Below are 12,336 nucleotides of genomic sequence, written 5' to 3'. Positions count from 1 at the left end.
AACTCCTTTTTTTTTTTTTTTTTGCGGTACGCGGGCCTCTCACTCTGTGGCCTCTCCCGTTGCGGAGCACAGGCTCCGGACGCGCAGGCCCAGCGGCCGTGGCTCACGGGCCCAGACGCTCCGCGGCATGTGGGATCTTCCCGGACCGGGGCACGAACCCGCGTCCCCTGCATCGGCAGGCGGACTCTCCACCACTGCGCCATCAGGGAAGCCCAGAACTTACTCTTTTTAACAAGAATACCATCTTGACAATTTTAACAGTGTTGCAGGTGGGAAGAATGAGAGTTTTAAGGCATTTCTATCAGACAAGGAACTAATTAGAATTTGGCGAATTCATGGCACATAGTTTAGGATTGGTGGAAACTGCTAAGCGAGGGTCCTGAAGCTGATCTTGATAACCGAATTGGTTGGCCAAGTTGGTGGACTACACTGTCTTTGACAAATGGATTGGTAGGATTTCCTGAAGCAAACAGTAAAGTTATGTATTGGTTTCCAGTCTTATCTTTCCCAGGTAAAGTTTTCTTGTTAACAAGCAACTAGGTCAGGTGGCCACTGGTGGTCGACCTCTTATCTAAGTCATGTAGAGACACGCACAGCCTCAATTGTCAACATGAAAATAGTATCCTTCTCTCATCCAAGTGTTCCAGTTTTAATATTCTGAATCTTCCAACCTCATTTTCCTTTATGCTTCCATCTTCTATCCTTTTTCTGACCACCTACATTCCTGGCTCTCTTGTTTATTCATTGACTTCACCATTTCACATAGCAGAACCTTAGAAAGTCTTTAGCTTTTTAAATTCCTCACCCTCCTGCCTATACTTTCCCTTTATTTGTTTAATCCTTTATCTGCCAGATAGCAGCCCTCTAAATCCAGTCTCTTCTTTGTCAAGCTGTTCTCTGTTCATCAGATATATCCCAAGTTTTTAAAGTGATTGGCAAACTCACAACGTATAAACAGCAATATAACTTCAAACTATACATAATTTAAGAAATAGTCATTTAAAATATTATTAGACCAATAAAAGGTAAAATAATGAAAAGTGTTAAAACATGAATGTTCATAGGCCAAATTACATAACATTAAATTATAGCATTAAAAATCAAGTTATCGTATGGAAAGTTTACATACCATGGCTCCATATATATCAGATACAATAGACGAAATGCAAGTCTGGCAAAAAAGGCTTTAAATTATTAACACACTATAGGTTACATTAACCAATCAATAATAGCAAAAGAAAACAAAATATACAACTTACAGTTTCCATGAAATATTTTAAAAATTGATGGTGTATTCACCTCTAAGTTTACTTCTAAATTTTCACTAAATAGATTGTGTAATTTGTATTTTCTGACCCAATGTAATGTAAGTAAAACTTAATATCAGAAGTATAAAATGGTTTAAATACCTCTGATTGAAATTGTGGTTTAGAGAAAAAATGAAAAGCATTAAAATTGTATAGAGAAACAAGAACACCATTGTAGTCATTAGATAAATGCTACAAATTCTTTGGAGCGTCTCATTTCAATTTGGGTGAGCATGTGACTGATTCAATCCGTGAATCATGGTAGAAATGATGTTATAGAATGTCTGAGACTAATTCATCAAGGGCAATGCAGTTCCCACCTTGTTCTCCCAGGGAGCTCACCCAGGGAAAGCCTGTGGCCATGTACAAAGTTAGATATTCTGAGATGGCCGGGCTGGAAAGGACCTGTATAAGTCGTGCCTAAGCAGACACCAGGATAGGAGTAGATGGACCTGAGGTGTTTTGGATAAAGGAGGAAGCAGTGAGAGTAGGCAGGGAATGTCTCCGGATAGCAGTGCAGGTCTTCCAGTTGTCAACAGAGGGAAGGAAGGAAGGACTGAGCACATACAGCCTCTGACCACCTTGAAGCCCTGAGAATGGCTCATGTAAGTGTCAGACCTGTAGAGGCACATAGACCCATAGAGAAATCCTATGCAGGTATTTACAGTCGTTAGAGGATCCATAGAAGATACAGAGTTAGGACTCATGCCCACTGCATCCAGTTCTACGAGTGGTAAAGAGCTGATATCTGTATTACCTAAACAATTTTCCTGTACCGGTCTCACTTAGCAATAAAGAATATCAATGTTTTTGTTATTGACTTTGCAGTGGCCATGAATTGAACTGGTTGTTTTAAATAATCAATATAATGTAAACACCGTAAAAATACATTGAGATTGGATTGTGAGAACATGTATTAAAATGCTAATAGCGTTTTGCTTCGGTGTGGAATTCATGTTTTTGAATAATCTACAGCTTTGCAAGTGTGAAAGGTCATTCCACCAATTCTGTTGTCTCACAGACGATTACCTCTCCTTCTGATGGACTTTACTGATAGCTTTCTTTGGTGCTGGTTGTCAAGGTAAATCATTTCACTTTTTCTCAATATCGTGAGAGAGTTATTGTGTTAACTAGGAGCTACTGTGTTAACTCTTTCAATTGGTAGCTTTAGCTGGAAATTTAAATTGAATTTCCAAAACTGGTCAAGGAAACTAACATGGACCTCTTCTAAAAGAAGTGAGAGAATTGAGGAATAAACACAACTCACATGTTGAAATGTTTCCAAAAGCGTCTAAAGTAATAGCAACTACTTTGGGGCTAGTATGCCTATAAAGAGATCTTTCCTATCTCAACTTATTGTCGTGAAAGAGTTAATGAACCACCAAAACAGTAAACAATTTACTATATTTTTGGTTGGTTTCAGCCTGTTGAGTGTGATATAAATTAAAACTGCTGTTTCTCATTTTCTATAGTCAAGCAAATGTATTACACGCCACCACGAATAGGAAAGACACTTAGGCACTTGCCTCAACAGCAATTCCTTTCTTCAGGAACAATGACAAATGTTCCTTCTTTAGAATGAGAATAGGCAATTACCTGACTACAAGCCATTCAATCTAGTATTATTAATTATGTAGAGAATTTCATGATTTAATGAAATTTAGATAGCCTTGCGGGAAGCAATGTGATTTAATAATACACTGACAATTAGCTAAGAGTGTATCATGTATATTTTATCCATATTTCTAGGCATCAATCTCTGAAACATTGGAATCATAAAGAATGAAAGCATATATCAATCATTTTTGAACTCTAAAAATGTCTTCTTTAAAAAATAGGAAACATTCTGTCAAAAAGAGACATTTTACAATAAAATTGATTTTAGAGCAAGCCCAAAATATATAAAAGTGTTCTGTGTATGAGAAGTAAGTTGAACTACTTCAAGGAGGAGAATTCATTAGAAAATGGTTAGAAGTTAATAGTTGTTCCTTGGGACTAGATCTTTTGTTTGGGTTTTGGTTTGTTTTTTGAATTGCCATTGCACTTTGTGCTTTTCTTGTAGCACATACTAATTTATACCTTGTACAACAGTTATTTATTCTTATGCCTTGCCTCTTAAAAGAATATTTGCATTGAATAGCATATGACATTTGCTTTGAAGAGACCTAAGCTAAAATTCTTAGCTGACATACTTGAAACCTTATTTCTCAGTTTTCTCATTTGAGAAATGGGGAAAGTGAAAACTTGTAGAGTTTTTCTTGTTATAAAGATAATTTAGGTAAAACACAAGAAGTACAAGAAGCACCCAATGACAATTACTTTACCAGAGTGAAAGCTATTCTATTTTCCTTTATATTTAATATCAATAGAATCTATAAGAATGCCTATTACATAGTAGGTTTATTAATCCTTGGCCAGAAGAATCTATAAATAAATTAATGACAATATAATTTGAAAGTTAATGTATGTCATTTTTGTACAATTTATTAGAATAGTGATATATGAAATAAACAGAGATATGCTTTAGCCTTTGTCTTTAAGCAATGATGATAATGTATTATTAGGCTTAGGCTTAGCTGTAAATAATAGAAAATAAAAACAAAACAGAAGTGGCTTATATAATGTAGAAGCTTATCTCTGTTTACAAAGAATTTCAGTTAGGTGTTCCAGTGTTGGTACAGCACGCCATGGTCTCAAAGACAGCCTCTCCATCTTTGTTAATTTCCTGTACAGACCTCCATTCCCAATATCTCTTCATGGCCCAAGATGGCTGCTCTAGATCCAGTCATTACATCTACACATTAACCAACAGAAAGTAAAAAAGGAGTGCAGAAATACACATACCTTTACTTGTGGCGTGATCTTATGACTTATAGGACACAGCTGTTGAAATTCCATTGGCTAGAATTTAGTTACATGCCCACAGTTCACTAAAAGGAAGGTTGGTAAATATTGCCTTCCTCTTAAGCATGACATGCCCAGCTCAAAGCAGAATTCTGTTACCCAATGGAATGGAAAATGAATATTGGGGGACATTAAGCAGTCATTGAAATATATACATACGTAATTATTGTATCACAATCTACGTAATGCAATTTTTTTTTATTGACTAAGAGGAATCACAGTGACAAAGATTAACAGTGCCCTATTTTTATAGAAAGAGATGATGATGTCCCATAGCCTTTGGATTTTCAGGTCTCCTTGATAATGCAACATTATTTAGGGATAGTTTAGGAGTTAGGGATACTTCCAGGAGTTTATACTGGTTGGAAATATTTCCATCATAAGTAACAGAAATGCAACCTTCTCCTAGGTACTGTATGCTCTGTACTTTTCACTTGTAGACCATACCACTATTTGAAGTTATTTTTATCTTTAATTTGCTTATTTAAAAAAATTTCACGGCCCCGTCCTCTAAGGTGTAAACTCCACGAGGGCAGAGAAATTGTCACTGACATTTAATTTTATGTGCCCCACATCTGCAAGACTTCCTGAAAAATAATAGCACCTACGTGTTTGTCAAGTGAGTTGCACTTCAATTTTTACAAGGCTTTCTTCCCAACTAGGCTATGAGTGTTCTAATTTCAGAGGTTCTGTCTACTTACCTATTCTCCCACTCTGTTCCTAACAAAGTTCCAGGTACTCAGAAGTGATAGTAGGAGGGAACAGGCAAACCAATAGCATGGATGAATGTGAGGAGGACTTGAAGAAGAAGTATTTTAGAAATTTAACAGTTACTATGTCTTTGGATCCCTTAAACTGAGTCCTTGAAAAGTCCTTTGTGGCCAAAATTCATGCTAAAGTCCTTCAAAAGTCCTCTGTGGCCAAAATTCATGCTAAAGAAAATACAGTCCTTCTTTATTTTCTTCTAAAATAAAGAAGAATTATTTTAGAAATTTAACAATTACTATGTCTTTGGATCCCTTAAACTGAGTCCTGCAAAAGTCCTTTGTGGCCAAAATTCATTCCTGTACAATGCACAATTTCTATTCCTTGAACAAGATTGAGTTAAAACTCGATGACTTGTCTTAAGACTGCAAATAATCAGTTTGTTTATTACAGACTTATCAGGGTATTATCAGACTTATCAGGATAGTCTGTTTAATTCTCCTGTTTTTTCATAATGCCAGTGAACTACAGCTCAAGATATTACAACAACACACACACAAAGATTGTATTATAAACTTTCCCTTAGGTAATACATACTGATAAAAATAAACATTATCAGCTTTTTATACTTCTACTTTTTAAATCAATGCTTTAGCATTATCTTCAATTTCATCATATTATACATTAAAAGTTTTAGATCATTATTCTATTCATATACTTTCAAATTTCTAACACTACTTAATAAAGAAAATTACTCATATTTTGGCACTTTCCTCTTTAATACTGGTTTCCTTCTACTAAGACATCATTAGATTTTCAGAAAGTATAACCTGAGTTCCTCTAAGCTGTCTCAATAATCTAGACTTCTATTTTCCAGTCTTTCGTTGAATGAGCACAGGTTCTGTGGCCAGACAGCCTGGGTTCGATGTCATCTTTTCCATTTCTTAGCCATTTCACCATGAGTTAGTTTCTCAACACCTCAGTGTCCTTACTTGCAAAAATGTGTATCATTAGGATAATTAAATAATAAGCTTGTAATAAGGATTAAAGGCATATGAAGGGCCGATAAAAGAATGTAGTACAAAGTAAGTGCTCAATAAATATTGTTTTTAATATTGTGTAATTATATACCTCTTCTGATATCTCAGAAGAAATTGTTGGAAGAACACAGTGTATAAATGGGCATAAAAGTGCTAAAATATCAAAGTGATGGCATCAAAGTTATAACATTAAAGTAAATGTGTGTACATAGCATTTGCATCATGCATGCAAGGACCACATCTCTTTACATGGCTACATTCATCTTAATAATCCAACAATGTTAATGTGGCATTGATTACCATGAAAATATAAAAGTATATTTATATACTTTTAAGACAGAGCTAATGCAGTTATTCTAAGAATCTGTTTCTATTATTAGGCAGTGAAAAGATAATAAAATATTCAGGGTGAAGAGGGAGAAAAAAAGTCAGTATAAATAAAACTGATCGCCAATAAAAGGAGTTTCTTCTTTTTTACCGTTTCCACCCCGCCCTCTCTGGCTCCATAGTTTTTGTTTTGATTTGCTTTTTTAGTGCTGTTTAGACCCAGATTTTCACAAAAGAGCTGTGTGGTTTTTTTTAACAGCAAATATAATTATATAATTTTTAATATTGTTTTTATACTTTACTCACAATCAGCTACTTCTTTCTATGAAAAGAAACAAACACGGCTTCAATTTCAAAAAGTTCTTTTTTTCAATATAAACGACATAGTATCACCCATATTTTTATAATATGGCTAATGTTGCCATTAAAACAATAAGATATTCCTTTCAAATTTAAATATTTGACCTGAATTATTCAAGAAATAACCAAATCATTAATAGCTACATTATTTTTAAAATGTTATTCAAATATCTATCTTTTATTTTAAAAACTGATTTAGACATCTTTTAAAAAATATTATAGCTTTTCAGGGAAAGGTGCAGAATTCAGCTTAACTGCCGAGGTATTTTAAAAAAATTATTTCAGAAAATAATTTGGAAGTGAATTAAACTAACCTTGTACAGCTTGAACTCCATGCTAGAAGACTTTCTTAGAAGAGAAATGATTCTGTCCTATGCCCTCTTATTTTACATTTTCATTTGGAATATCTAGGGCCATACAAATTTAACTTCTAATAAACTGGTTAATTCTCATAAAATATTACCTTTGTGTATATAGCAAGCACTCTGAATGAGATTTTCTAAATAAATGAGACAATACAGTATGTAATTTAAGATGGGAACATTTAAAGGCTTAGTGTACCATATGGGTTTAAAATTTCTTCCATGTAGAACACTATAATTTGGGCTCTATTTTCTGCCTGCCCTTGTATTGTACATACCTCAAAGTAGTTCCTTATGTCTATGTGTCTTTATCTTTTTTTTTAATTGACATATGGTTGATTTACACTGTTGTGTTAGTTTCAGGTGCACACAAAGTTCTTCTCTTGTGCCTTCTTCTAAAAATATTATAGTTTTACATTTTACATTAAGATATATTCTCCATTTAGGTCAAAGTTCTTTTTAGATTTTTTTGCATATAGATAGCCAATTGTTTCAATGCCATTTATTGAAGGACTTTATTCTTTCTCCATTTAAAAATATTGCATATATCTGCCTTTGTCAAAAAGACAAAACTGTAATTATGGAGACTATTTGGCAGCGTTTGAGGCAGGTTGGAAAATTTGCTTTGAAGTTTGAGATTTGAGACAGGTCGTGTATAAAATTTAGGATATGGATGGCGGACATGTAATCCAACCAAAGCCTGGATTTTAAATAGACACATTAATAGTATCACATATCATTCACTTAACACTGTTAACATAGGCATAGCATGAAAGTACAAGATCCAGTGGAAAAGTGTTGATATGGTAGTCTTATTAAGATAAAGACACATAGGGGGGAAGAATAAATTAGGAATCTGGGATTAACAGATACACAGTACTATATATAAAACAACCAACAAGGACTTACTTTATATCACAGGGAATTATATTCAATATTTTTAATAACCTATAATAGAAAAGAATCTGAAAAAGAATGTATATATATAAAACTGAATCACTGATCTGTCCTATTTGTGTGGGCCTATTTCTGGACTTCATATTCTCCTCTGCATGTTGTTCTCTTTACCAATATGCTGTCTTGATTACCGTAGCTTAAAAAACTGTTTTATTGAGGTATAATTGATATGTTAAAAAAACTGAACATATTTACTGTTTATATTATTTGATGAGTTTAAAGATATGCATATACCCAGTAAACAATCACCACAATCAATGTAGTAAACACACATCCCCTGCAAAATTTTCCTCCTGCCCCTGTGTGTGTGTGTGTGTGTGAGTGTGTGTGTGTTTGTGTTGGTTGGTTGGTCTTGGTAAGAACACAACTTGAGATCTAACCTCTTAACACATTTTTAAGTATACAACTCAATATTGTTAACTTTAGGCTTAAGGTTGTACAGCAGATCTCTAGAATTTATTCATTTTTTATAATTAAACTATACCCATTGAACAACTCCCCATTTGTCCCTCCCCAGCCCCTGGCAACGCCATTCTCTTTTCTGTTTCTTTTCTTTTATTTTTTACTTATTTTTAAAATTTATTTTTGGCTGCGTTGGGTCTTCGTTGCTGCGCGTGGGCTTTCTCTAGTTGCGGCAAGCGGGGGCTACTCTTCATTGTGGTGCGCAGGCTTCTCACTGCAGTGGCTTCTCTTGTTGCGGAGCTCGGGCTCTAGGCACACGGGCTTCAGTAGTTGTGGCTTGCGGGCTCTAGAGCACAGGCTCGGTAGTTGTGGCGCACAGGCTTAGTTGCTCCACAGCATGTGGGATATTCCCGGACCGGGGCTCGAACCCGTGTTCCTTGCATCGGCAGGTGGATTCTTAACCATTGCGCCACCAGGGAATTCTCCATTTCTTTTTGCTTGACTACTTTAGACACCTCTTATAAGTGGAATCATGCAGCATTTGTCCTTCTGTGACTGGCTTATTTAATTTTAGCACAATGTCCTCCAGATTCATCCATGCTGTCGAATACGGTAGGGTTTCCTTCTTTCTTAAGGCTGAGTAGTATTCCACTGCATGTTTATACCATATTTTCTTTATTCATTCATCTGTCCACAGACACTTTGTTTCCATATCTTGGCTACTGTGAATAATGCTGCAACAAACATAGGTGTACAGATATCTCTTTGAGATCCTGAAAACAAGCCGTACACCTGATAAGCAGTTAATATCTAAAATATATAAGGAGGCCTCCATGGTGGCGCATTGGTTGAGAGCCCCCCTGCTGATGCAGGGCACACGGGTTCGTGCCCCGGTCCGGGAAGATCCCACATGCCGCAGAGCGTCTGGGCCCGTGAGCCATGGCCGCTGAGCCTGCACGTCCGGAGCCTGTGCTCCACAACGGGAGAGGCCACAACAGTGAGAGGCCCACGTACCGCAAAAAAATTTAAAAAAATAAAATATATAAGGAACTCCTACAATTCAGTTACATATCTATGCTATATATTATATATATTATTTACAAATATATTACAAATATATATAATATATATTACAAATATATGCATAATATAATATTCAAAATGGGCAAAATACTTGAATAGACATTTCTCCGAAGAAGAAATACATGGCCAACAGGTATGTAAAAAGATGCTCAACATCACTAATCACCAGGAAAATGCAAATTCAAATCACAGTGATAGATCACCTCACATCTGCAAGAATAATTATAAGATAAAAGACAGCAAGTGTTGGTAGGATGCCGAGAAAAGGGAACCCTTGTGTACTTATGTTGATGGGAATGTAAATTGATGCAGCCACTATTGAAAAAAGTATGGAGGTTCCTCAAAAAATTAAAAATAGAACTACCATCTGATCCAGCAATTCCAATTCTGAGTACACGTTAGTCTTTTCTATGGAGAAGATTTTATTTCAAATATGAGTAGGAACACAGACCCAATCTCTCACACTGAACAAAGAGAAAGCAAAGCAAACCCTCCGATCTGCAGTTGCCATTCATGCCTGACTTCCTCCGTGTCTTTGCTCCAGAAGTCTGTTACTAGCCTCAGTGTCTAACAGCCTGGCTTCCCGCCTGTCCTAGCTGCGGTCTCTTAACAATGGCTGGATTTGCTTAATTACTTGGCATGTGCTTCTGTGAGCTCCTAAAGTATCTTAGCACTTTACCCCACTTATGTTTGCCCCACTCCAGGCCTACAAAGCATCTTCGACTCATGAAGAGGACGCTGACTACTGCACAGACATGTTTTCCTTTGAACATGTGTGTCTTGAAGCCCTCCCATCTGTGGGTGTTGCATATTTCATTTCAGCCTGTGAGTGCAGCCTAAATGGGTGCTGGTACAGAGACTCCAGGGTCCTCCACGTGGAACTCCAACACTGTCCAAGACAGAGCCTCTCAAGACAGGAAATTCTGTGATCTAGAGCAACTGACTTAATTAAGGTCTCGAAGCCTCACTGGCCTTCTTCTGTGAAATATTCTGTACATTATTGTGCTATCATGCAAACAAAGTAAAATAAGAATTATGAAGGACTTAGCACAGTACTTGCTATATATTTATCACTCAGTAAGTATTATTTGATGACATCAATGATATTAATTGTATCCTGAGAAGCAAAAGAGACCAGGAGACTTCAAGGTGATAAAAGAAATATCCACCAATCCCTAAACAAGACTCTTTCAAAAATCAAGTCATTAGACCCTGAAATCTCAATATAATCTCAAATAAACCTGAAACCCTTTCATCTTAGACCCTAATTTTTATAATTACTATTTTTTGTTCCTCTTTTGTCTTTTTGTTCCTTCCTCATTTCTCAATCACTGGTAGTCAGATTTACTAGTTTAGTTTTGCAGAAAGAGAGGAAATATGACAGTCCCTCAGAAAAATCTAGAAACTTTCTATTATACCCAGCCCACGTTTTCTCATGAACTTCTTGACTACCAGGATGGAAACTTTCACAAACAAAACAATCCAGGAACATGGAATATTCTCATTTCAAATATCCTAATACTTTGTGCTTCTCTACACGAGTCATTCACTGATAACAAGTGAGGAAAATAGGAAATTGTGTCAATTCTTTATCTGGGCTGGTTATTTGTAATCGTATAAACTGTGTTTAGTTCTGACTGCAGTCTAGTAACCATCGCTAGTCCTATGACCCATTTTGCCCTTTCTTTGTTTCGACATTCGATTACTTCCCCCCATCATCATTCTCAGCCACCTATGATCCAACTTCCTCCTGCACTGAGAAGAGGAAGTAATCAGAGGGGTATCCCCACAGATGCCATGCCACCTCTTGCCATCTCCAAGCTCTGAAGGAGATCCTCTCTAAAGCCGGGTACCTACTGAGCATTGGTGCCAGGTCTTCTAAACTACTCAGAGCACTGCTCCAGGAAACAACTCTGTCCCTCCTACTTCTATTTTTCTCTTTCTAAAGGAACTTTCCAAAAACATGTTTCTCCTCTCTATCTATCTATATGTATGTGTGTATCAATCTATCTATCTATCATCTATCTATCTATCTATCTATCTATCTATCTACCAACCTACCTATCTATCTATATTTGGACCTATTTTTTTCTAGTATTGCCCTAGTTGTCTTTCCCTTTACAGAAAAATGCCTTTAAACAGTCCTTTGTATTTGCTATCTCCAATTTTTCTCTTCCTGTTAAACCCACCAATCATATTTACGTCTCTCCCACTCAAATGAAAGAGGTCTTATCAAGGCCCCCAGAGATCCCATATAGCTAAGACTTTCCCCCCTTGCATTTTCTTGGCAACTGGGTCAAACATCAGTTGACCATAAATGTAAGGGTTTATTTGTGGGATCTTAAACCTATTCCATTGGTCAATATATCCCCATGGTCTTGATTCCTGTAGCTTTGTATGCAGTTTTGAAATAGGGTAGCATAAGTTCTCCGGCTTTGTTCTTTTTGGAGAGAGTGTTTTGTCCATTCTGGATTTCTCACGTTTTCATATGAATTTAAAGATCAGTTTGTCAATGTCTGCAAGCAAAGCCATTTGAAATTGTGATAGTGGTTTTGTTGAATATGCAGATTAATTTGGTTAGTATGGTCATTTTCACCCAATCAACATCACGTTTTGCAGTTTCTAGTATTTCTCTTTCTTTTTTAAAATAAATTTATTTATTTATTTTTGGCTGTGTTGGGTCTTCGTTGCTGCACGTGGGCTTTCTCTAGTTGCGGCGAGGGCTACTCTTTGTTGCGGTGCGCAGGCTTCTCATTGCGGTGGCTTTATTTGCCGAGCACGGGGTCCAGGTGCAAGGGCTTCAGTAGTTTTGCCTTGCGGGCTCTAGAGCGCAGGCTCAGTAGTTGTGGCCTACAGGCTTAGTTGCTCTGCGGCATGTGGGATCTTCCC

Source organism: Physeter macrocephalus, chromosome 19 (genome assembly GCF_002837175.3).
Source record: "Physeter macrocephalus isolate SW-GA chromosome 19, ASM283717v5, whole genome shotgun sequence".
NCBI classification, from domain to species: domain Eukaryota; kingdom Metazoa; phylum Chordata; class Mammalia; order Artiodactyla; family Physeteridae; genus Physeter; species Physeter macrocephalus.
This window is presented reverse-complemented; position numbering follows the sequence as displayed.